The sequence below is a fragment of the Mus musculus genome, chromosome 6, assembly GCF_000001635.26.
Source record: "Mus musculus strain C57BL/6J chromosome 6, GRCm38.p6 C57BL/6J".
Taxonomy (NCBI): Eukaryota; Metazoa; Chordata; class Mammalia; order Rodentia; family Muridae; genus Mus; species Mus musculus.
Genome location: NC_000072.6, coordinates 18466857 through 18493719, shown reverse-complemented (window position 1 = coordinate 18493719; position 26863 = coordinate 18466857). Strand labels below are relative to the sequence as shown.

The 26863-nt window shown below is 40.8% G+C and overlaps 1 protein-coding gene across 4 annotated transcripts in view; it reads left to right on the top strand.

Moving 5' to 3' along the window:
* Cttnbp2 (cortactin binding protein 2) overlaps positions 1-26863 on the top strand; it is a 148747-nt gene that overhangs the window by 21498 nt on the left and 100386 nt on the right. The window lies entirely within an intron of this gene.

The following is a 26863-nucleotide window of genomic DNA, read 5'->3' as shown; positions in this document are numbered from 1 at the left end:
GCGTTCCGATCCCCTTTTGGGTCACAATCCTTCCTTCTGTTCTTCCATAAGAGTCCCCAAGCTCCATTCACTGTTTGGCTGTGGGTGTCACTGTTCTGCTGCTAGGTGGAGCCTCTCAGAAGACAGCCATAACAATCACTTCTTTGGGAAATAAAATTAGGATAGCAATATCCTATATTTCAAGTGGTAATTGAAAAGAAAGGAGAAAGAAAAACAGAAGATATATGCATTATTTATTCAACAGATATATTAACTGTCTCTGTGATGTTCTTCTCTTGTCCTGGATATTAAAAGTACAGCAGAAAATGTGGGCCTGGTTTCTTTTCCACTCTGGTGGAAGAGATGGGCATTTCACTGACAAGAGAAGAAAAAAAAATGTCAACAGTTATACTTGAGAGTTTAGCTGTGCAAAATGATGGCTTATGAAATGGGTAACCAGAGGGTTCAAAGCAGCTACTGGGCAGTATGGATACTGAGTCTTTGTAGACAGAACAAGTAAAGTACTTGAGCAGCCTGATTGGTTTCAGTTTATCCTTTGTTTTATTTGAACATGGGCTGATCACATGGCAACTTGGCAACTGATTGCCTGAGGCTTGATTGTTCCTGATTGGCTGACACTCAATTGTTGTTACAGTTTTTCATCTAAATTAGGTTTTCCGTGTGTTTATACACTAAGACTGGCATTCCACACATAAGAACTGAAAGTATGGAAACAGCTGCATGCTACTGGTGTCTGTTTTTTTCTTTTTAAAAAAAGTGAAATAAAGATATTAAAATTGAAATCTGTTATGTATGGAAAGAGACAAATGTTATGAGGGAGAGTGAAGGGGATAGTGTAATTCTAGATCGTGTTAGAGGACAGAAGGTAATCTAGCGGTAGACTTGCCATATTGTGAACTCAGCTGGAAGAAAGGGTTCAGGCAAAGGTGGAAAGCACAAGGGCCTCAGTAGGGAAAGCCAGCAGGTATTTATATCAGCTGCAGAAGGTAGAGTGAGTGTGATGAGAGGAGAGGAAACTGGGCTGTGGAAAGACAGTGACAGACATGGTGTTTGCATTTCATTGCCCTGATCATGTGAGAAACCACAGGGGTGTTTAACTATGAAGGATTGGTGTGCATTTTCTAAATGATCATTTTGTTTAAAATTATAGTTCATTGAATTGCTCAATAAAAGTTTCAATTTATCTAATTTAAATAACGTAATACAGCACCAATCCGAAACTGCTGGAGAGACCCAGGAGAGCCAGGGTGCTTATGTGGCAAATCCCCTGGGGATAATGTGAGAATCAAGTCTCTTGGGACCTTTCCCGGACATCCATGCTTCTTCTTTGTTACTTTGATTGCTTAGCAACGAAGTATTTTTCTACAGATCATTGAGATTAGCCAATTAAGAATGGCATTAAAGATTGGTTTAAATTAAGACTGATCAGGAAAGCTCCCCATCAGGCATTGTTTTAGAGACAAAGTTCTGTCTTCAATTTTATTTTCTCCATATGTGGTTTTATCTCAGTTCCCTTTAGATTTTTAAACTGAATGGGTTTTTATTTTATTTGACTTTATTTTGATTGCCTTCTTCCTAAAGAGTGTCAGCCATCTATGTATTCCGAAGCATACTTGTATTCAAATTTCTTTCAGCTCTTGTGTAGATTATGGTCAGTGGCAGAAGACTGCTTTTGCAAACTGCTAGAAGGAACCTGTCAGGAGTGGCTGGGATCTTCCAACAGGGTCTGAATTCTTCCAGTCCTCAATCATCCATGAAGGCTTAGTTGAGTAGACTCTTGGAATATCTGTTATCACTTAATAGCCCCACACAAACAGTTCTCCTTGGCAAGCGTCTTATCAGCCCAGAATCTTTCTTTTGAATCACTCTGGGAAACACAGCAGAGACCCTGTGTCAAGCATAGATCCAGGTACTGTGAATGTATCAAAATGGAAGTGTATCTCATATGAGTGTGATGTTTTCCTTAAGAATCTTGCCTGTCTTCACTTCTTTTCACTCTTTTGTTTTACAGATGAGAGCTCCTTATGTTTTAAGCTGTTTTCATTTACCTAGGCTCAGGTTACCCTCCTGCCTCAGTCTCCTATGTGTCATACCCATCTCGGTACTAAGTTTTAATGGTTAAGTCTCTGTGGATAGTAATCTTAATATAGTGTAAGTCAGATGTGGTTTTATATATTCAAGTCTGGACAGAAAAATTAAGTTTAACTTGTATTTTACAAAAACAATGATTTCCACTTTGTTTCCTGAATATATATTTGTCTTTCATGCCACCATTTAGATTTCCTTCTGACAACACCCCCACCAACAGACACACTTCCTCCCTGAGAGTTCCAGCTATTTCATATCTTTTGTTTATTATCATCATCACTATTTTCCTTGGTTTTTAAATCTAGGTTCTGCATATAAGATCAACAGTTATGCTTACATAAATAGGATGGATGTTTTAATGTCCCAACTCTGGCCTGGCTTAGCCACAGACTTGCTTGTACTATAAGGATTAAATATCTTATAATATATCAACCTATAGTCAAGTCTACTATAGTTAAAAACTATTTGCATTTCTGCTTGTCTTTGTAAAAAGATCTTCCCACCCTACCCACCATCCTTTCATCTTCGTGAACTACTAGAAGTGTAGGGCAGATCTTGGTTCCTCCCCTTTTCCTGACTTCTCTGGTGTAGATTTTTGCTCTTATTCCTCCCAGGAGAAACAACCCTTTGAAGTCAGAGTAGCAGATAAGAGCCAAAGAAGTTAGCCAGACCCACCAAGCTCTTGGCAAGCCCGAGGCAAGGTTGGAAATAACTGGTTCTGTGGAATCAGACATCCATTATGGAAGGTCACATGCCATTGGCTAGAGAAAAGGAAAGGGCCAGTGTCTTTGCATTGGTGGGAGCAGCTGCCATCTGGAAGCCTGCTGGCCATTCTGGACTGTGCCTTCTAGGAAGAGTAATGTAAAGGCTTTTGTTACACTTGTCAGCCAGCATTTTCTTAAGCAAAACCATTCCCATCCAAGTAGGACTTAGGAATTTTGAAACCCCTTCTTCTTGTTGGCAACTTGTGAAGACCAGCACTGTGAGAATTGGACCAGAGAATCACGGTGCGGCGTACTTGTCCTTGCCTTGCTACTCTGTTCCCCACATGGCTCCAGTTAGGGTCCCGCACTGTATTAGAGCTTTTGACTTTGGTCCTGGTAAATTTAGACTTGTGATTTACTCACTGTTTATCCCCATTCTCTGGCCTGTCAATCTGTTCCCCACATCTCTATATGTTGGGAATATAATTCATATTATGTTAGATCTTCTGATCTCTTTTGATGGAATTATTTTCAAGAATGTAGGAATAATTCTGTTTATAACTGCTACCATCTAAAAGTAGAACACACAGAGTGAGGCCTTCTGTTCTTTTAAACGAAAACAGTTATCCCCCCATAACCTCTTTCTCCCATCCTAAAACAGTGGACCCTTTATTGTTGTTGAAGTTGTCTATTGGGTGAAATTTAAGCATATGGAGGAGGAAAAGGACTGAAGAGTTTAAGGGTTCCTTTCTAAGCTGGACATTTCACATGCATTATCCTTTATGTGAAATCCCCCAAGGTCAAGGACTACACCCAAGTTTTCGGAAGGGAGACTCCAAGACTGAGTGTGTCAGTTTCTGTCTGACTTGTAACCTCATTCTCAATGAATGAGGCATTTGCCTAGATCCGGCTGTTCCACTCACTCTAAGTGCTCTGGATTTCTAGGACTTTCCCCTACCCCAACTGTAAATACCAAAAGCTACATAGTAGCTGCATGGAATTGCTAGTCTTCTGAAGTTTACTGGTTTGCAGGTCCCTTTCAAGAGATTGTAGATAATTGTAAACAGACAGGACTTCTCAAGAATGCCAAGATCTTACCTGAATGGAAGTTCTGACACCATAAAAAAGCAGCATTGGTTGCTAACGTTTGCTCGCCATTACTTTTCATATAGAGTCTGTACTCTATTATTAGGATATGATTCTGTCAGCTCTCCCCGGGTATATCTTAAGGAGACAGATTTCTGTGAATGGCACAGAAATGCTGATAGACTGCTGTTTCCATCCTAATCCTCTGTTCACCTTTTAGACTAAACCTATCTCCTGTTGTTATAGTTCATTTGTTGTTGTTGTTGTTGTTGTTGTTGTTGTTGTTGTTGTTTTTCGGTTTTTCAGTTTTTCGAGACAGGGTTTCTCTGTATAGCCCTGGCTGCCCTGCAACTCACTTTTGTAGACCAGGCTGGCCTCGAACTCAGAAATCCACCTGCCTCTGCCTCCCTAGTGCTGGGATTAAAAGGTGTACGCCACCACGCCCAGCTTAGTTCATTTCTTTTTTATTTTTTTATATTTTTTCAACTTGGTTTTTGGTTCAAATCTAGAGAGAGAGAGAGAGAGAGAGAGAGAGAGAGAGAGAGAGAGAGAGAGAGAGAGAGAGAGAAGGCAATACATCAAGCTATTAAATGCAGGCCTTCATTGCTTTCTATGAAAGACACTAGTGCTCTTTTCTTTTTGAGAACTTTATATACTAATCTCTATCACTCTCACCCTCACCCTCCTTCCCTGTGATGGCTTGTATATGCTTGGCTCAGGGAGTAGCACTGTAAGACTCTGAGGAGCCTTAGCTACGGTGGACCTCTGAGTGAACATTGATCTCCCAGCTCAAGTGATGCAAAAGCAAGAGGAATTTATTGTTCTTCTGCTCCTGAAGAATTTATTGTTCTTTCTGCTCCTGAAGGAGAGGTGACGACCCCAAGTGGCCCAGTTAGCAAGTTTTTATATAGTTTTCAGGGGTAGAATAGAGCAACAGCCACAAGATACTCTGAGATTGGCAAAACAGTGTGATTTTTAAACTGATTGGTCCTTAGGCAATGAGGTGATAAGGACTTCCCTAGTCTGTAGGTGGCCGTAGGTTAGTCTGCCCTACAGGTTTTCCTGAGGAATGTAATCCAGGAAGGGAGGGGTGCCTACCTTTGACCTCCTCTCCCTCCTAGGAAGGGAGGGGTCTTTATGCTCTGGGGTCTGATGGAATTTTCCAAATGCCCTGAGCTTGACTTCTTCAGCACTATTTGGAGGTGAGGCCTTGTTGAAGTAGGTGAGATTGGGTTTTAATACCCTAGACCTAGCTTCCTAGAAGCCAGTATTCTGCTAGCAGCCTTCAGATGAAGATGTAGAACTCTCAGCTCCTCCTGCACCATGCCTGTCTGGATGCTGCCATGCTTCCCACCTTGATGATAAAGGGCTGAACCTCTGAACCTGTTAACCAGCCCCAATTAAATGTCGTCCCTATAAGAGTTGCCTTGGTCATTGGGGTCTGTCCGCTTTAGCATATTTTGAACATGTTTTAGGAGTTTCCCCTAAAGCCACCGTCTTTGCATAGAGACAGTGAATAGCAATGAAAAAAGCTTGATGTTTTAAGTAATTACAGTATTAAAATGCAGTTACATTCACAAAATATAAGTCAGTAGAAACATTTTTTTTTTAAATTTTGTATCTTTTATTATAAGAATGTTTTGCTGGCATGTATGTCTTCTTGCCTTGTGTGTGCCTGGTTGCTGTGGATGTTAGAAGAGGGTATCAGATCCCCATAGAACAGGAGTTGCCTGAGCCATGATGTGGGTGCTATGTATCAAACCCAGGCTTTCTGCAAGAGCATCTGGTGTTCTTAATTACTGAATCATCTGAGTAGCTCCCTGAAATGAGTTTTAAATTATTTTTTAAAAGTCTCTAAATAATCTGTGAAGGTTAGCATGAAGGTGATGATGCAGTAGTGGGTGAGTGTCCCCTCCTTCCTGGAGTGACACTCTGAAAATTCGTCAGGTAAGCATGGTGATATGTACCTGCAATCCTAACTCTAGAGACCGAGGCAAAAGAATCCTGAGTTCTTGGCTATATATCCAGATCCCAAAATATAAAAGGTAGTGAGCTTTCTGCTCAAGTATCTTAACAAAAATAATACAATCTCACTGGTGGAATTAAGAAGCCACATCTCTTCATGACTATAATCAATGGCTCCATGGAGTTTTGTTCCCATTTGGAAAGTGGTAATAAGATGTCAGGAGGGTTTGAGGGAGGAAAGGTTGGTTGGAAAATTAGTGGAAGAATTTTAGAAAACCTTAATAGGCATTGTTAATGGGTTGAATTCTTAATGAGTTTAAATTCCAAGCAGTTGACAGTTGAGATTCTCAGTAGGCTCTGGGGTAGGAAAAAGGATATGATAAAAATAGTGTTTAAGGGAGATTACGATGGCCTCTTTTGGAAACAGATTGACAGAGAAGAGGAGAAAACTGATCTGAGTCAGCAATTACAATGGACGTTTGTGAAGATGATGACTCTAAGTGGAGGAGACACATTGTGTGTATGTGTTCGTAGGGATTAATGGGACTTGCATAAGACCTAGGGTTGCTAGTCAAACTCATTACTCCAGTGTATGTGTGCAGTGGCTCCTAATTTCTAAGAGAAAATAGTTGTTCACAAAGCAATTTGATATCAGAGCCGAAGGTTTTGCTTTTGTTTTTCCTTAAGAACTTTTTATTTGTGTCTTGGGGTGGGGGGAGTCACATGCCTGCTCTTATTCTTCCAAACATGTTTTCAGCAATTGCCATTCAACATTTAACTAATAAAGATTCCTTGGGCTTTGCTGCCATCTCAGGGGCTATGCTGGGTGGTAGGAAACTGGCACCAACTTGGCAATCCTTATTGTTTGGGAATTACTACTGAGGAAAGGTCACAGAGCATAATTAACAAGTTCCACCCTGGTAAGTGCAAGATACTTTTCCAAAATCCTATCCAGTCAGCCTGTTTTGTAGACCCTGGACCACAGCTGAGGCTTTTATCTGAGGGCTTCAGTCCACCTGACTAAGGTAACACTTTTCTCAGGTTAAAAGGAATTCTTTCTTGGGAAATTGTATGTTTACTCACACAAGGAGAACCCCAAGCAGGCTTTTCCCTCTAGAAGTGTCTGAACCCTTGGATGAACCCTCTGTGGGGTTCTGACTTGTAGACTTGTTCTGCTGAGGACAAAAAAGATGAAGAGGTATAACCAGATTCTTGTTTTGTCTTCCATTATTATGTGATAAATAATGCACACTAGGACCTCATGATTTTAAATAGTGAGCCATTTCCTCTGCTTTGAAATGTAAGATTTTGGCTAGGTTGGGTGAGGACCACTCACCCCCTCTACCTTATATGTCAAAGCACCTATTTTGGATCATCTGCATTCAAAAAGGCTCCCCTCTGGTTTTTCTGTCTGTTGGGAGTTCAGTGAAGGCTACAAGCCAGAGAGCATCCTTGTCACACAGAATCAAGGATCCAACAGGGGGCCTTCTCAGGGACAGAGGGTAGATTCTGCTCATTTCTTAGAACCTAGGCCACAGCCACTGTTGTCACAGTCTACTGGTCAAGCAGTCACATCAACATCCTTGAAGGTAGATAGGGACCTGACCACACAGGAATGCCATGGAACTTGCGGATAATTAATACTTTCAGGAAACTGCAAACCATTATCTCCTGAGCTCTGCTTAGTACTATATGCGAATTAGCTCATCTAATCCCCACAAGTACCTTCAAAGAAATATACTATTATCTCTCCCAGGTTCTTGGTCAAGTGCTATGTTCCGCACCACACAGCAAAGTGTCTGGTAAGGTTGACTCTGGTGTATCTTCTTAACTGCTCACCTGTGTAATTAGTAGAAAGAGCTACATAATAGCCACTAATGATAATGTAAGGCCGGCTTGGGTAAATGTTATAAAAGCACAAGTGAGAGGGTTCTAATGAAGGTGCATTATAAATGACTTCTGGGAAGAGGTGGCATTCTAGGACTCTTTTGAAGACTGAGTACTTTAGAAATCAGGAAGATGTGTATCTGAATCTGAACAGCTTGATCCAGGATGCTTGTGTGCTCTGTACACAATGAGAAGGTAACTGAAAAGAATACAGGGAGTTGATTGATGTAGCAACCTGCCTGTAAGTGGTGCAGACTTGGACTACTGGTAGACCTGGGCTGAGGCAAGAGAATTATAAATAGAACCTGGGCAACATAGTGAGATTATATCTTAAAAGAAAAGGAGATGGGGAAAGATAGGGGTAAATATTATCAAAATACTTTGTATGAATATATGAAATGCTCAAAGACTTTCTAAAACACTATATGGAAAGAAAATATTACATTCCCCCTTGAAGTGTCTATCTGCATAGTGCGATGGTCTGGGCAGTGTGTTGGGAGATTATGAACCAGGATGGTGGAGAGATCTGAGGCATTTGTTCTCTTGGGTGGTTTCCTTCCTAGTAGCAAGTGCCTCACCTGGGAACTTGTTAGAAATGCAAATTCTTAGACTGCTCCACCCTAGAGCCTTTGGCTAGGAGACTCTGGGGGAGGAAGAAAGCATTGTTTTTACAAGCCCTTCCCTGGGACTCTGATGCATGCTGTGTTCTCTAAAGCACTGGTGGGTGCTGTGTAAAGGTGCTGCTTGGAGAAAGCCCACAGCTTGAAAGCTCTCTGCTCAGGAAGCAGGAGGGCCAGCAGATGATGGCTGGAGCAGCTCTGAAGGGAATCCCAATGAAAAGGGCAGATGTTGATTCCTCCCAGTCTCAGGTCTGCTCCTCTAAAGCCATTATCCCACTCCTGAAGTGGCACATCCCAGCTTCGTGCTGTAAGAAGCTTACAGAGGAAGTCCCAAAGGAGTTCTCTTGACTTGTTTGACTAAAATAAAACATAACTGCATAGGATGTCATTTTTTAAATTTACTTATACCCAATTAAGATGAAAAAATAGAGAATACACACACATAAACACACACGTATAAAAAATTAGAACAGATATTACATATCTTTTAAACAAGCCATCCTTTTCCTTTAAAAAAAAATCTTACTTGAGGCCCCAGGACAAAAACTGGAAGCTGAACTGCATAGTGAATGCAAAGGATTAGGGCTTTATGCTTCCTGACAAGGAAAGGAACTGAGCCAGCTTATAGCCTGTGTTGTTTTTAACATTACAAGAAGAGAAAAAAGAAAAAAGAAAAAAATAATAAAAAGCTACTTCTGGAAAGTCAAATTCCAGTCTAGTTTTTCTGTTTTGGTTTGGTTTGGTTTGGTTTTTCCTCAGTTCCTTTTCAAAGTGAGGGTGTGGCCAGGTTGACAAAAAGTCACTTCTGAGGATAAATGGGTGTTCCTTTTCAAATTGAGGGTGTGGCAGGTTGACAAAAAGTCACTTCTGAGGATAAATGGGTACTTTTTTTGTATGTTTCTGAGTATGAGAGGTAGGATGCTTGAGTGAAGGGTGAGTTAAATGGGGAAGGGCAGCACTGGGGATATTCTACTTGGACCAGGGTTGGGTTGTCAAGTGGGTCATTAAGACATCAGGTGGACTGGATGACCTTTCAGTCTTTTGCCGGCGGTTGCCCTCTCACTTCCTGTTTCTCTTTCCCACTGAACAAGTAAGTAGATCGTATGTATTCAAATACAGTCAGGGCAAGCTGTGTCTATAATAATTTGAACATGGAACGCAAACATAGAAACAGTTATGTCACTGTTTCTCAAAGAATATGAGAGTTGATGTCAAATGATTTCAGCTCCTAATAGCTTTCCCCTGGATGCATGGCAGCTGCCTGTGATGCAAATGTTCCTGTGCTGTGAATTTATGGATACGCTTTAGAGTTTTCAGCTCTACTAAGTGGCATCCGACCAGCTTGCTATCCTAGTGAAATGGTGGTTTTGACTATATCTTCTGGCCACCTGACTTTGGTTTGGAAGGTCATAGGTTCACAAGCTTAGCATTTTTCTATGCACTCATCCTTGGATGTACGTGGTCGCTATATGATACTTCTTCTCATGGCTTTCTGAGTATCTGGACTGTATTTGTCCCTGGCACTCTCTGAATAATTTAAAATGTTGTCAGCTCTTTATTAACTGTCATCGAAAAGTGTGTTACCCAGGTCTTTCTGTCTTCTAGAGAATTATGTGTGCCTTCAGTAGGACCTTGTCGTATACATTTCTATAGGTCTTTAATTTTCTATTAAAAGGGTCAGAGTCTTCAGCAAGGTTGCCTTCCAGTTGTGATTTGTTCCACTGCAGAATGGAAGTTGCTAAATAACAACAGTAATTAAAAGTTTTTAATATTTTTATTAATAAAAATATTTATGCCACTAAGTTATCCCTCCAGCCCCTCTAGGACTGTGATATTTTAAAGTCTTGTCTCTTTTTATATGTTTTCTTTCTATCTCTGTGAGGAATTAGTTTTTCTCTGAGTGAATTTTCTATTTAATAACTGTTAATTCTTCACCTACTACTAAATTATACTCCCCATTTTTCATGTTAATATATACTATTTGATTGCTAAGTTACTGACTTAGGAAATTCTTCAGTAGACTTAACTACCATTATATGGTTGTATTTATTTAGGGTTGATTCACCCTCTAAATAGTATCTCTTTCTCTATTATCTGTGAATCTACTCAAAACATTTAAAAACAAAAACCACACAACCATCAGCAAATCAGAAAGGATGGATAATTAACCAGCACACCTTGTGTCTCCTTGTGTGAGTATTATCTGAACCCAAACTGATGAGCAACAGACTGTCTATGACCATATTTTCTTTTTTAAATTAATTTTTTTCTTTGAAAATTCTGTGCATGTATTTAAACCATTCTGATTAATCTTACCATCATCTTTTCTTATCTTCTCCATACTCCATCAGCCTACCCCTTTCCTCCAAGTAATTCTTTCATATTTGTATCTTTATTATTATTTGTTCTATGACCCACTGAATTTAACCAGGACCATCTCTGTTACTATGGATATGGTAGATAGGGAACCTAAGATAAAGACTGGCCCTCCACCAGAATTTATCAGTAGCCAGTAATTCAGAAGGAAGGAATATAACTCTGTGAGCCCCTTTCCTGTCTATTTCTGATTGTTGACAAGTCTAGTCTTGTACAGGCCCAGTGCACAGAGTGTCAGCTGCTGAGAGAAGATGATTATCATTTAGCAAGGTTTGGAATGGAAAACCACAGCCTGGTCAGAAGTGTTTGCTTATGCATAATGATTGGTGATAACAACTGTCTTCAACATTATGGCCACCTGAAAGAGATAATTTATGGATATACAATTGTAACTGGCATCATTTGCCAGCAACCTTACTCTCTGTGCTATTTAAAATATCATCTATAGTTTTCCTCTAATTACTAAAGTAGTACATGTACATCAACTGCTGCTATGGCACTAACAAGGGGGATTTCCAGTCATTCAAAAGTAACCTTTTTCCTCCCTATGCATTAATGAACACAAATAATCTCTCTCTCAAAAGATACATAATAACTATGCCACTTGCTTCCTTTCTCAATATATTTTGATGGTGTCCTTAGATGCTCTTTAAGATTGAGACTATTAATCACTGCCCAACATTAATGAAACCATGATTGTCCTGACATTTCCTCCTTCGTTAGATGTCATGAGCAATTGTTTCAGTTCTTTCTTTTCAGATGCCCCAGTTTTCCTGATCCTTACCGGACCAACCCCGGTACTTGTAAAGAACTCTGCCTACATTATTTCCATGGCCCTTGGGTTATGTAAGGCTAGAGAAGATCTGCCCACTTTACTGTATGCTCTCCCTGTGAATGCACGGCCTTGTCCTCTCATTGGCCTTGGATACTAGTTGGCATTTGGATGACATTTCCTGGGGCTATTACTCGTCTTTTTCTCCCAGGTTATTTTCCTTCTCTCTTCTGAGACCTTCAGAGCCTCTTGCCTATGTTCACTCTCAGTTGATTTATTTCTTCTGAGCTTAACAGGGATGGAGAAGATGACTCACCTCTTTAGCATTTCCCACTATCACATCCACCTTCACCTTGACCGTCACCTTGGCTCACATGCTCACAGTTCTTTCTGCTCTGGGCAGACCCTCAGTGCCCACAGCTCAGGTCACACTTGTCACTTGCATGTCATTCTATACTCCTCAGGCACTTAGGGATTCCTCCCAAGCTGTTTCCTCCACTTTTCCATGTCATCAAATCTTTCCTGAAACTGACCCTCCTTCCTTCTAGTTTTGCAATGTTTCCTTTTCCTGTCAAAACAAAACTCAAGGACATCATTTTCTGTTAACTCATGCCAGTTCCATCTCTTAAGTTCTCCTTGAATCTCTTTTATTCAGGCCTTTGGTAATACTGTTCTAGTCAGAATCAATCTGTCTTGTATTAGTTGAGAAAATAACATCATCCATAAGAAAGACTTCATTTCTCTCTTTATCCTACACTTCTCATCCAACCTCTTTATGAATCTCGTGTTGACCCTGGTCCTCCCATACATTCCTAAGCCTACTGTATTTCACTCTTTTCAATGACATGACTTATTTTAGTCTTCATTTATCCATTATAACAAGCTACAGTGAACTTACTAGCTAACAGACAATACAAACTTGTTATTTTAAAGTTGTAGAAGACTGTATGTCTGCTTTCCCATTTCCAAGTTTTCCCGGATCCCAGAAGCTGTCTACCTTGCCAGGCTTATGGTCAGTCCTTGCTCTGTCTTCAAAACTAGCAGCAAGGAACTTTCCAATCTTTCTGATTGTCTTAGTTAGGGTTTTACTGCTGTGAACAGACACCATGACCAAGGCAAGTCTTATAAGGACAACATTGAATTGGGGCTGGCTTACAGGCTCAGAGGTTCAGTCCATTATCATCAAGGCAGGAACATGGTAGCATCTAAGCAGGCATGGAACACGAGGAGCTGAGAGTTCTACATCTTCATCTGAAGGCTGCTAGCAGAGTACTGACTTCCAAGCAGCTTGGATGAGGGTCTTAAAGTCCATGCCCACAGTGACACACTTACTCCAACAAGGCCACACCTTCTAATAATGCCACTCCCTGGGCCAAGCATATACAAACCATCATACTGACCTTGACTTGTGTTCTTTCTCAATCTCTCTCTCTCTCTCTCTCTCTCTGCTCTTCCCTCCCTCCCTTCCTCCCTGCCTCCTTACCTCACTCCCTCCTTTCCTCTCTCCCTCCTTCCTTTCCTTCCTTCTTCCCTTCCTCCCTCCAAATACACCTTGTCTTTCTTTTACAAGGATCCTTATGATCACATCTGGATCCACTGCAATAATCTGAGATAGTCTTCCCATACCAAGAACTTTAATTAGAAACTAATCTACAAAGGACACCTAACCCCCACCTTTGTGTGTGTGTGTGTGTGTGTCGGGGGGTGGGGGTTCAAGGCAGGGTTTTGTTGTGTAGCCCTGGCTGTTTTGGAACTCTCTCTGTAGACCATGCTAGCCTCAAACTCAAATAAAGCCCCTTTAGCCTTGTAAGAGGATATATTGACATGAACTAGGAATTAAGGCACAAACACCCTTTGTGTGTGTGTGTGGGGGGGGGGGGTCATTGTTCTTCCTATTCCAACACCTGATCAGTATTGCTTTAGAATATCCTAACTAGTCCATCCTTCTAGAGTTGATTCATTACAGTCTCTACTTAGTTTCAGCCACCATCAAGTTAGTCTGTGACTTTGGGGAAGGAGCATTGTCACCCCAAGTGGGTCACAATGATCTGTTAAAACATGGATGCAATCACATCATTCTTTAGCACACGGCTTTTGAGTTCTCTCTCTCTCTCTCTGTCTCTCTCTCTCTTTGTCTGTCTCTATCTCTCTCTCTCTCTCTCTCTCTCTCTCTCTCTCTCTCTCTCTCTCAGATTAAATGGTATAGGACTTCTAGAAACCTCAAAGCTGTCCCGCATCCCCTTTCTGCACCTTAATCTTCACCTTACATTTGAATAATATCCAGCACATTGTCCTTATTCCTTTGTAGCCCTAATAGACTTTTGCCCGGTCTAGCCCTTTGTGCTTCCCTATACACATGCCTTCTCTGCCGAGAGAGTTCTTCTGTATAGAGCTGGGCCGGTAGCTCACCCAACTCCTATTCAGGTCTTCCCAGGATGTTCTCTAACCATTCCCTGTAAATTGCCATCCTGGGCACACCTAAGGTCCTATTTTCTATTATTACAGCATTTAGCTCCATTGTACTTAACAATATCTTATACATTCTGTACATTCACTTTAAAGAATTTTACTTCTAAAATTTTATGGAGATGGGTCAGAGAATTGCCTGGGATCTGAAGCAGGGGCATGGATCCCTAGAATGAGATCCTCAAAGTTGGGTATATGAGCCAGCTTAGACATCTGCATCCACTCAATGCCAAGCATGGGACATAATGGCAGCTTTGAGGTTTCAGGAAGTCTTTTTAAAATTAAAGTTTTAATTTTAAAAATTGTCTTTTAAGACTTTATTTTTAAAAACTTGGTGTTTTTTTGTTTGTTTGTTTTTGTTTTGTTTTGTTTTGTTTTGTTTTATGTATGGATGTTTTACCTACATGTGTGTCTGTACACTACTCATATGCCTTGTACCTGCAGAGGCCAGAAGAGGGCATTGGAACCCCTGAAGCTGTAGTCACAGATGTTTGCAAGCTGCTCTGTGGGTGCTGGGACTGATAGAACCTGGGTCGTCTGGAAGAGCAGCCACTGCACTTAATGGCTGAACCATCTCTCCATCTCCAAGTGTTCAATTTTAAATTAAATAATAAATGGATATCATTTTACTTGTTAATTAAAAATTCAAATATCTACTCATAAATATAGATATATGTAAATGTTAAATCATGAGTGTGTTACATATATCCATATAGTTGACTTATCTACATGAACACTTAAGTGATTAGTAGACTGGCATATGCTTCTTATATTATTTTACTTTTTAAGATATTTTTGACATTTTTATACATCTGTGCACTGTATCTTGATTATACTTACCCCTTATTAAGCTGTTATCCCCTCTCTTTCCCCTCAGAACCTTGCCTCCTTCCCATTTAATCTCCCAGTGGCTATAACATTGAAGAGATGACTGCCCTTCTCACAGCACCCATTAACATTAATGGCCATAGCTCCTCAGGCAGGGGTATGGTCCTGGGATGTTGCTGTGATGTTGAAGCATTCAGTCATGTGCACATATCCATTGCTGCCCCGTGCTCATGACTGCAGTACCTACGTTGCATCCAATGGGAACATGTCATGCTACTCTTCTTGCTCATTTTTTTTGCTCCATCTTCCACCGTATTCTTTGGGCCTTCCGGGTAATATAGATGTCCCATTTATGGCTGAAAGTTCGACAGTCATTAACCATCATGATATAGTCATACACTTTTTGTGTTTCTATTCCCCTCTATGATGAAAGCTTTAATAGAAGAGATTTTGTTTTGTTCATCACTCTGTGTATAACATTTTGTTTAATTAGTTAACTTCAAATTCCCCTGTTAAATATAGATGCATCTTTATGTCAGGGATGTTAGTGAATATTGTATAAATATAAAAACAATTCATCTGTACCTTTTCCATTATATATGGAAATGTTCTGATTTGGAGTAAATGCATCCACCCCCCCCCCTTCTCTTTGAATGGCATTAGGGCCACAGGGATGGGCAGGTTCTCCGTTCTACTGACTTCTACTGTGTTTTTTAGTATGCATTTGTCTAGAGCCAAAAACACTAGGCTGCATTTATTGTGGCATTTTGCCCCAGTATTACAGTCTATATATAGACTGATTAGTGGTTGGTGTAGTACCATCTCGGAAGACCTTGTGAGACATTTTGTTCTGCCTCAGGTCACTCACTCCTGCACAGAGCTGGGGAACTGCTGTTTCTTTGGTCTCCAGAATGTCCTAGTTATGTTCTGGTAGTGTTCCTCCTGTTTGCTGTCCTTGATGTAGATTCTGGTAGTGTCCCTCCTGCTTGCTGTCCTTGATGTAGTCTAATGGCAAACTTGTCACTGTCCTTGTGGTTTTCCTGTTTCATGCTTTGACTTTCTATTCTTTTAAACATTGTTTAAAAAAATTAAATTCTGTATCTGTGTGAACATGTATGGATTTTTGCATAGTATTACAGTATCCACAGAGAAGGTCTGATCCTGTGGAACTGCTGATATAAGCAGTTCTCAGCCAAGGGATAATGGGTACTGGGAATCAAACTCAGGTTCTCTGGATGTAGAAAATGTGCTCCTAACCTCTGAGCCATCTCTCCAGCCTGACTTTATCTTCTTTTTAATATCCCATAATTTTTCCACTGGGACCTTTTAAGTAATTATAGCAGCTGGTACAGTCTTTATGTGTGTAGCATTATAATTATGTTTTCATCAAGCTTTCTCTCTCAGAGTTCTTCTGTATATAATTACTAGTGAGTAGGAGGAGTTCTGTGTGAGGGTTCTAGCTTTCCCTGAGAGACTTACTGTGTTTGACGAGCTCTGCTGCCCTTGCCTTGGGTCCTAAAGCTATGCTTGCATTGCCATTGGCTGTTTGGACAGTGTCTTTCTCTCATTGTCTTCTTGGCACAAATGTAATCAAAAGACTTTCATTCTCATGGCAAGACTGATTCAAAGCTGAGGTTTCCCAGGAGATTCAGGAGGTTTAATGGAAGAAAAGATGGGAAAGGAAACAAAGACAGAAGAGCTGAGACCAGACCGGTGACTCTCAGATGTGGTTCAAGGTCCCCAGGATTCCAAAGATACATCTAGGAATTCTGTTTTGTTTTGTTTTGTTCTGTTTTGTTGTTTTTTGTTGTTGTTGTTGGTTTTTGTTTTTTGTTTTTTGTTTTCGAGACAGGGTTTCTCTGTATAGCCCTGGCTGTCCTGGAACTCACTTTGTAGACCAGGCTGGCTTCAAACTCAGAAATCCGCCTGCCTCTGCCTCCCGAGTGCTGGGATTAAAGGCGTGAGCCACCACACCCGGCTACATCTAGGAATTCTTTGACATCATTTTTTTTTTCGTTTTTAATAATGGCATACATTATCTTCTCTTTCTAGTTTTACCTGTTGTGAGGGGATGTACTGTTTTCTAGAGAAGTAGAAAAGAGCTTATGTGTCTTTTGAAGACATATGCAGGAACAGAAGCAGTGACTTATCAGTTATGTTCTTTGAGGCGGAAATACACAATAATTTATTAACAATGTGCTTGATAGTAATATGTGTTAAACTGCACTATTGTTCAAAACAATGAATTAGCGTAAAAACTTTTGGTTTTATTTTCCAACAAGAGAATTGCTATTAAGTTTTAGGGAATAGAGGGGTCCAGAGAGCAGACTGCTGGGGAAGCCCTAGGCCATATGATTTTGCTTATAAAACCCAGCTTGCTCAGATTCGGCTGTGGCCCTGCCTTGGTCCATTCTTTCTCCAGAGTCTTCATGAGAGTGTTCAAGTCCCCTGTGAGGATGTATACAGTACTTCTGAATACTTGGGGTTTGGACTCACCATTCAGGGTTCCTTCTGGAGAGCACAGATTTTTCTAGAAAGACTAGGAAGAACTGGTGGGAAGTCTTGGACTCTTCTGCAAGACAGTCACGTCTGTACCCTGAGGCAGTTATCTACCGTGTACCCAGCAAGTGCTTCCCTGGAGCTGATAGGATGCACATGTGAGAAGAAGGAGCAGAGGAATTTTTGTAAGATACTGTGCTGCGCCTGTCCCTGATCTAATGCTGAGGCTGCTCACAGAACTAGAAACATCTCCTTTCCTCGGAGTCTTTTTAACAGAGGAGTCTGTAGTTACCGAAGACCTTTCTCTTCTACAAAAGATACATTCATTTCCTTTTGGTTATGCTTCTGGACTTAGGGAAGTTTGAAAGTCCCAGAGTTCAATAAAGCTAGATGCTCAGTTATAGTTTTTTGTAAAGTTTTGTTTGTGGCATTTGGAAACCTTTTAAGTCTTTGTGCTACAAAGACTTATAGATTGTATGAAGAAATGTGTATTTATGTATGTTTACTCATATAAATGTGTGTATTACCACATAAACTAGAGCTCCGTCTTTAAGAATTAAGAAATGAGTTTGAGACATAACTTCAGAAATTAATGTTAATCAGATTTAATTATTATTTTATTATTGCTAGAGTTAATGGCTATAAAACATCTATCAGATAATGTTTTTTAAAAATCATTGGAAGGAAATGGTTTTTAAATAAACAAGTTTTTCTGTGTAGAACCCCAAGGTCATCACATCTAGAAGATAAAGCTGAGGTATAGAGAGGTGGGTGATGGAGCCAAGGACCCATCACATGTTCAAGGCTATGGAAGTAGAGTCAGGGTGAGTGACATTCTTAGCCAGCACATGCTACCCTCTGATCATGGTTGATGCTTTTTTTTTGGATGCAGTAAATACTGAAAACTCTAAACAGTACTGAACCATGTGTTTTTCCTGTGCATACACACTTATGGTAAGATATGATATGTAAATTAGGCATGTAGCAAGAGTAACAACAATCACTAATCTTAATGTAACAGATTATAAACAGTATATGTAATACAAGTTATTTAGAATTTTCCATGTAGTAGTTTTAGATTGTGGTTGTCTGAAATTGTGGGAAGCAAAACCAGGATAAGAGACCTCCCTCCCTCCCTTCCTTCCTTCCTTCCTTCCTTCCTTCCTTCCTTCCTTCCTTCCTTCCTTCAAAAGGACCTTGTCACAGAGCCCAGCCTGACCTTGGCCAGCCTAGAACTCATGATGTCCCCAGCGCTCCAGCCTTTCCACTGCTGAGATAGACACACCCAAAGCCTGGCAGGCTAGAAAGAGAATCTTTATTAAATTAGTCACATGGTCAAAATTGTAAGATAGTAGCAAGGCTAAATGGCATGACTGAAATCAGTACTAAATTGTAATATTAAGTAAAAGAGTTTGCCACTAAAGTGACAAAGTGAAGCACGTTGAAGAGTTTTATTTTATCAGATCCCTTTAGTTCTCAGGAGAGGACTTTACTGAGCTGTTAGATGCATTGGGAAGGCAGTTCTGTGGATATGAGTCCAGTCACTACAGATGGACTTTATTAACTATGATTTTAGGACATTTGTTTCTCCTTCTTAAGTCTCTGTTTACCAGTCTAACAAATGAATTCAAACAGAATCCAAAAGACTGAGTGTGGTCAGGACTCAACGGGGAAACTCCTCTTGCTGGCACCTGGGTCTGATTATGGGCTTCCTGGAAGGCTTGCTAGGTAGGAGCATTTACAAACTACAGTGATTTGCTGTTCAGAGCATGACAGATTCCTCCTGTGAAAAGTGTGTTTGGGAAAAGGTTTAAGTTGGACATTTGTTTTCCTTTAGGAAATGACTAGAAATCTGTAAAATTGTATTTTGAAAGATTCTTTAAAAAAAAAACATTCTAATATAGTCATTACTTTAATTTTACAAAAATGTAGGATACACTTTAAAGAGGTAAAAAGAATTGTTTGGGGTACTCAACTGCTATATACATTTATATTATTATGATAAATTGTAAAAGGTCTATTTTAGTGTGGGTTTCTTGTATTTCATTTGCTACTATCTTCATTAAAATTTATAAAAAGGAATATAATATTTACAAATATATAGTTGCCCTTATATATAACTATGTAGGAAATACTCTCTCTCTCTTCCTCTCTCTCTCTCTCTCGTAAAGGTAACTGAATCTATGTCTGTTTTCAAATATCAAGCAGTCTCAAAGATTGTTGCTGTGATTAATGTAGCTACTATATGCTAATGAATTTTTAACAAATAATTTTTAACAAATAATCTTTGTTAAGAAGCACTGCTTATGATCTTTCTAGGTCACCTTCAACAAGGCTGATTATATTGCTGTGTACTAGCTATAGGGACCCCAGTTGTCAGATTTTTCTACTGGGCACTCTTTATAATAAGCACTGGTTTCCTGGTGGGGAAACACAGTGCTGTGAAGATCTGATCATTGGATTTAAATTGCTTTTTGTTTTGCTCTTACTTCCTTATTTGTCCCCTGTGCTTGCTAATCATGGGACTGCTGTTGGGGAGGGTTAGTAGAAGCATAGAACATGCTGGTTGCCCTGGGCCTTGTGTGGTACTTGCTGTAAGTGAGGACTGTCTCCACTTGGGGAATTATATCCCATACACTGATGCTTTCAGACTAAAGTGGCCACAAACTAAACAACCAAAATCAGAAGCTGTTGAACAATTGTTTGTTTTTTACAGGTCTTTGAGGTGATTGGGCTGGGTCAGGTCATAAGATAGATGTGAATGGAGGCCAGAGGATGCCGGATGCTGTATCAGGCCACAGTTTGGGTTGCATGCTACTTTCCTCTAGGACATCTTTTATAATTAGATAGTTGGAGTCCCTTGCCTGGTTTGGGCAAATGTCAGGAAGTGTTTAAGAGTGAGAAAATGAGCAGGATGCCCCAAGAGTAGATCTCAGGCCATGTCTAGCAGGGCAATGTCAGAGCTGCCAAGAGAGAGCATTCTTAGCAAGTGTGTGTTTTGTTCTGTGGATGGTAGCACTGAGAAAAGGCCTTATTAAGAGGAACTTTTTGGATTAGACAGTGGGATATATCCCAAGAAATATCTTGGCTCATGAGACAGAAAAATTTTAAGGATGAGCTTTTTGGTTTGGGCGGACTAAGAGGCCCAAAATAAAATGTCAGTCATATCCCAGTCTTAACTCTGTCCATCTCTCAAGCCTGATTTCTTATCGTTGGAATGCTGGCCCTGTGCTCTCTTCAAAGTATATTGACAGACTTGCAAAGCCAGAGTCAAGAATCTTAATATTGTCTTCAATTTCGTAAAGAAAAGTACCTAGAAGAAGCCACAAAATGTTAAAACGTTGACAGTAGTTCCAGGTGTACCAATCCAGCTGTGTTCAGCATTAAGGTAGCTCAAGAACATGGAGACATTGGCTTTGGCACAGAAGCCTTCTCTAACCAACCATGAGCTTAAGCTTGATAATTCCAGGACCTTGGCATGCCCAGGACCTTAAATGTGACAGACACAGAGACTTTTCATGGGGTCAAACAACTCATGCACTGCACTGCACTGCATGTTCATTCTTTATTCCTTAACAATCTTGTAAGTTAGTAGCCATTCTGTGCTTTGCATAGGAGAAACTAAGGCTCAGAGTGGCTAATAATTTGACTAGAACTGAACTGGGACATTTTAGAGCCAAACATCAAATTTAGCCCACAAGAACCCAAGTTCCCATTCTGGAACCAAGTCTGTGCCTCTATCCTAGTATCCCCCAGTCTCTTTCCAGAAGCTTTGTAAGTGATGTGTCTCTTTAAGATATGTCTGTGAGTCACTATGCATTTCTTCTTCCCTGTGGACAGGATCCATCAGTAACTCCATGCTGCCCTTGATGCTGGGAGAATCATTCCTGTAGATAATTTAAAGGTGTGATTTCATTTGCCCCTCTTTCCCATGTGGGTTTGGGTGTTCATACTATCCATCTCTGTGGCAGTTGGGACACTCCAGTTTAAAACTCCACCTGAAGATGTGCACATTGTAAGCTGTTTCCTTCTATTGTTGCTGGCAATTATTCGAAGAGAGGAGGAAAATTGAAACTCTCCAGGACTGCTGGGATGCACTTCCAAGAGGCACCTCTAAATATAAACAAGGAAAGCCCAGCATTGTTGGCTTGTGTAGTTTTTAAAGTCCTTGAATCTCTCCCTTTGGGTTTTAAATCACAAGCAAACCCAACATACACTTTCCATGTGAACTGGTATATGTATTCCTATCCTTGGGTTCTAATAACATGGAACAAATGACAAACACCTCTTCACATACTGAAAAGAATAGACTTGAATCCTCTAAATGAGATTATTTTTCAATGTTGAAAGGAGGAACATCCCTTTAAAACAATAATGCTTATTAATTGCTAAATGCTAAATTTTTAGAGTCCTTTTGTAAGTTGAAAAAGGTGCATAGTTTCTCTGCAGCTCTGTGCTTGCCTGGAATTATGTCACTTTTGAATTTAAGTCTTAAGCTCCTCCTGCAGGGATAGAGACCCTAGGTTTACAACTGTGCTGTGTCCTTTCTAAAGAAAATGTGCTGAAATAGTAAAGTAAGTTCCTAGCTGAAAGAGAATTGTTCTCATTTAAAGGATCTTGGCACTGTAAATTTTAAAATGACATTGCATGAGGCTGGGATGTGATTTAGTGAGAGCTCTTGCCTAACATGCCGGAGGAACTAGCTTTGGTTCCCAGCCCATGGAAGGAAAGGACCAAAATTAACCATATGCCCACTTCAATTATCCATAGAAGATAGATGGGAGAGGGAGTGTATTTGACTACGTAACTGCTAAGAGGCTACCTGCATTTGGTTTTTGGATGCTTTAAGTCACTGAAAGTAAACCATGTCTACGGTTACAGTAATTAATTCCAGAACTACTCACAGATACCCAAAGCTGCGGGCATTCCAGTCCTGTACATAAATTGAGATAAGTTGACATTGTATTTGCATATAATTGATATATGCTCTTAAGTCATCTCACAGCATTGTCTAATATAATGCAAATGCTGTGAGAATAGTGTTTTTCCACTTTGTTGGTAATGCCCATCTAAAAGCTATTTCAAAGCTAATCATTAACATTATCTGATATGATCCTGCCTATTAGCAATGCACATTTGGTTCACAAAGAATCCTTTGAGTGTTTAGGACATACTAGGCCAAATCATCCCTTAAAGCACACAGTATATCCTTGGGTGGTGAGATGACTTGTCTAAAAATAATGATGCTGTAGAATAACAAGGGTCCAGAAAAGAGCCAGGTATCAAGATAGATACAGTGAGGCACAAAGAGAGGGGATGCAGCATCAGAGCAGTAGAGAAAGACACTTCAGAGCAGACACAGGCTCTAGTAGGGTGACTATGACTTCCCATTGCCCCCATACAGGCATGACATAGCATTGCAAATTCAGTACTGAGAACATAGTCCTGTGGCTGAGAATGGTTTTGATATCTACAGTAATATAAGCCTTGTTTTAATTCGATATGGTAAAACATGCAGACACTATTGTATCCTGACTGACATTTTTTTATCCGAAGGTACAGAAAGTGCAGTACCTCCCCGGGACCATGTGTGGAAGTATTAGGAATAGGAGATGCAGATCTCTGAGAAGGAATTGGTGAGACCATGGGAATAAGGTTAGAGTTGGCAGGAAGCCTGATGGATTGTGTATAGGTGCTGCTCTGTCTGTCCAATTCTTGGCCCCTAGATAATTAAGGCAAGCACATAGCGTGATGATGCCTGAGAACTCAGTAAAGAGGAAATTCATGGAAAGTGTGGCCACAGATTGGTTTTTAGACAAGCAGGGGCTGGATATAGAGTTGTTTTCTCATCTAAGCACTGTCTGGTGCTGTAGGGACAATCTCTTCATCAGCTGTGCAGAAAGGAGAAATCTACTTATGAAGTAGTAGGAAAAAGCTTAGGGGGTAAAATGGAGAAAGTAGGGGTGGTTATAATAAATAAGAGATCACGTAGAAAGCCTTGAAGAGTGTTTGGACTTGCTTATTGACTCTCAAGGAGCCCTCCAAAGCTGAGAAATGTACAGTATGCCTGTGCTGTGGAGCCATCATCCCTTTTCAGTAGCAAAGACAGTTGACTGGAGAGGCATTAAGTATAGCGATGTGGAGACAGCAGTGGATCGTTCTGAACCCTAACATAACTGCGAGGAAAGGGCAGATTCAGGCCTAGTTAAATATGTCTTGTCTGGTTGGCTATGGCTCAGCGAGTGGAAACTGATGTCTTACTGTGGCTCAGACTCTAGGTGAATTACAATCAGAGTCACAGGCAAAGCACAGAATATGTGAGATAGAGGGTGTACAGGGAAAGCCAGGACAGATTAGTTGGGATCTCCTATTCAGGATCAAGGTAAAACATTCAAGGCAAGATGTTTAGTTGAATTAGAGTTCTGTTACTTACATTTGAATATAGGGTACCACTTTTTGGAATGCAGGAGGAAGGATAGATGGCAGAGCACAGATGTAATTTAATAACATTAGAGATGGGGCAAGACAGATAATACTGGAAGGAACAGAGTGGCAAGTGATATACGCCAGCAAGAGGAGGAGAGCAAGGTCAATGTCGGGGCAGAGGTGGGCTCAGGCATACGGTACTGAAGAAAATTGATTTTCACAATCCCTGTGCAGAGCAAGTGTTGGGTGCTCACACACTGTCTTTTCATGTAATTTATATATGCTTTTGTCTGAACATTAAATCCTTTCCCTAAGTTAAATCATCTCAGGATTATGTACCTAATGCAGTATGAATGCTGGAAAATATTGTACTGTGCTGCTAAAAAAATCATGACAAGGAAAAGAGCCTGTATCTGTTTATTTTCAACCCAAGGAGCTTGATCCACAGGCGTGGAACCTGCATGTTAGTAATGCTCTGGAGACAGGAACCTACCAGCCAATAGGCAGGGGCCTTCCTCTAACAGATACAACTTGTGAAAGGGAAGTTGTCTCAGCTGTTTGTGCTGAGGCAAGTCTGGAGACCTCAGATGCATGGTCTAATCCACTGAGTAACTGTGGGCCGTAGAGAGAACCTAGGAGGTAGAGAGTGTGCTGGCTCAGTATTAAGGAAGTAAGAAGCAATGGTGGAAGCTAGGAACATGAGCTCTACAGTGTATGGAAAAGGCAGTTGGTAGAAGAGCCAAGGAAGGAAACCACTGTGATTAATTTTTTGGCAGGGTGTGTGTGTGTGTGTGTGTGTGTGTGTGTGTGTATGTGCGTAGTATGGTGGTGGTGGTGGTATGACCATGAAGCCCAGGGACATGTGTATGCTAAAGGCCAGTTCCAGGGAAAATTGTTAAGAAACTGTGGGCTCTTGATTCTTCTGCCTACCGGGTTCAGCGTCTCCTCAATAACGACATTGTTCTCAGTGAGTCTGGGGACTCAGCTTTATAAAAGCTGTTTTATCAGTCTGTAAATTGGGCTCTAGGATGTTGCCATAGCAGCTAATCGATATCTAATTCACAGCTAGAGTCACACTTTTCCTTATTTAAAGATTTATTTATTACTTTAAAAACAAAGCAAAACAAACAAGCAAAAAGCTTACAGGTAGAAGCATCATTAGTGTTGTTCTTAGCCAGTTGGCTCAGCTCCTTTGACCATTTGGTAGTCTGGGCAGTTCATTCCCAAAGGGCAGTTTAAATATAAATACCTGGTGTGGCGTTGTAAAGCAAAACCAGTCATTACTGCTTCAATGCATGCTGAAAGGCAGTGGCCATTTCCTGAGAGGAGCAGGCAGCTTCCTGGAACAAGAGCCAGTGAAGACTGAGGTTTACTCACTCCAGAGATGAGGAAATCACCAAAAAGGAGGCGCAACTAAGTGCTATGACTGTTGTGATTATAAAAAGATAAAGAAATATAAGAATTTGTTCTATAGGGGTGTGGTGAGGTGTGGGGGAATGAGGTGTCTCCGTGGGCCCATGCCAAGGCATCCCTTTCCCCTGAGGGACCAGCCACAAGGTGGTATAGCATAGAATAGAGTTTGTTCAGGGCTTGCATGGGGAGGGGAGTTAAGAGGCAGAAAAAGGCAGAGAGAAGGAGAGAGAAGAGATGTAGAAACTGGACATGACCACATGGAGAGAGAGGGAAAGGGAAGGGGGAAGGAGGCAGAGCAAGAGGGCAAGAGGGAAGGGAGAAAAACAGGAGCAAGAGATAAGAGAGAGAGGAGGGGGCAAGCAGCCCCTCTTATAGTGGGCCAGGCCTACCTGGCTGTTGCCAGGTAACTGTGGGAGGAGCATACCTGGCTGTTGCCAGGTACCTGTAGGGGTAGAGTTCAGAGTACCAACAGTTACAAAGCCATCAACTGCTCTGTGACTGCCATCTTCCCAGATCCCTCTTCCCACTGATGCCTTGGCTCTGCGGGGAGCTTCTCTGACTGCCCCTGTGCCTGTCTCTTTCATTCTTCACTGTCATTTACAAATGATTCCCAGTGTCCTTGACGTTCAAAGAGCCAATGGGGAAAGAATGGGAATACCAGAGACTTTGGCTATGTTCCACTGCTTGGCTACTTGCTCACAGAGACAGGAATTAACAGGCTTTTTGATGCTAGGATGGATGCTGTTGATGAATTTCTCAACCTTAGATATCCACAAGCCCTTGCAGTTTGACCTCATAATGAGACTGGCTTTGCAGACAGATAACAAAACCATTGTAACACCACACACCTTAGAGGTACATGCATTCAGACCCTATACTCAATTTTGAGAACATTTGGTTACTTGTATAATCCATATACTTGCATGAGTATTAGGGAGGGTTATCTCAACATTGCAGAGTAGGGAACCCCAGCACTTGGAGAGAAAAGCAGTAAGATAATCTTCAGATCAAAATTAGATTGCCCTATATAATAAGTTTCAGGCCAGCCTGGGCTACTTAGTAAGTGACTGTTATAGCAAACTTACTTTAGACTATTGGTAATGCTAAATTAGTCTCAAAACTAATAATCTTTGAAATGAGCTTTTCAGATATTTGTATAAATTGATTTTGCTTGTTTGCTATTTTGGCGATTTCTATTGATATTTATATGGGATGAGGAAGGATTGCATCTCTGCAGGCTAGGGACTATTTCTAGGTACGTGTTACCATTTTCTTCCTAGACACAGCTGCAGTACTGTGTGTCTGGTACCAGTTTTAACAACAGCCCATAGAGTCAAAACTGTGTGTGCGCAGAATATCAGGATAGTAGGATCTTCTAAATACATAGCTGTATCTTGCCAGCCCAAGCAACCATCAGCATGTCTTTGTGCTATGATGGTTCTCGTGTGCAATTGGATCTGTGAGCTTAAGTATAGAGTTGTGTGGCAGCGAGAGACAGAGATGTGCTTTCTATCTGGGATACTCACTGTAACACAGGATAGTTAAATGGCGCTCTCTTGTCTTTTTTTTGTTTTCTTGCCAGCCAGCTACATTGAGAGACATAGATAAAGAGGAATGGGGTAAGACAAGTAGACTCCCTCCTCCAAAGTCCTGTTGTCTTCCCAAAAGCTCCCCAAAGCATCATCTCACTGATATACACACATAAAAAAATGTCCTCAAGTGAATTGAGTATC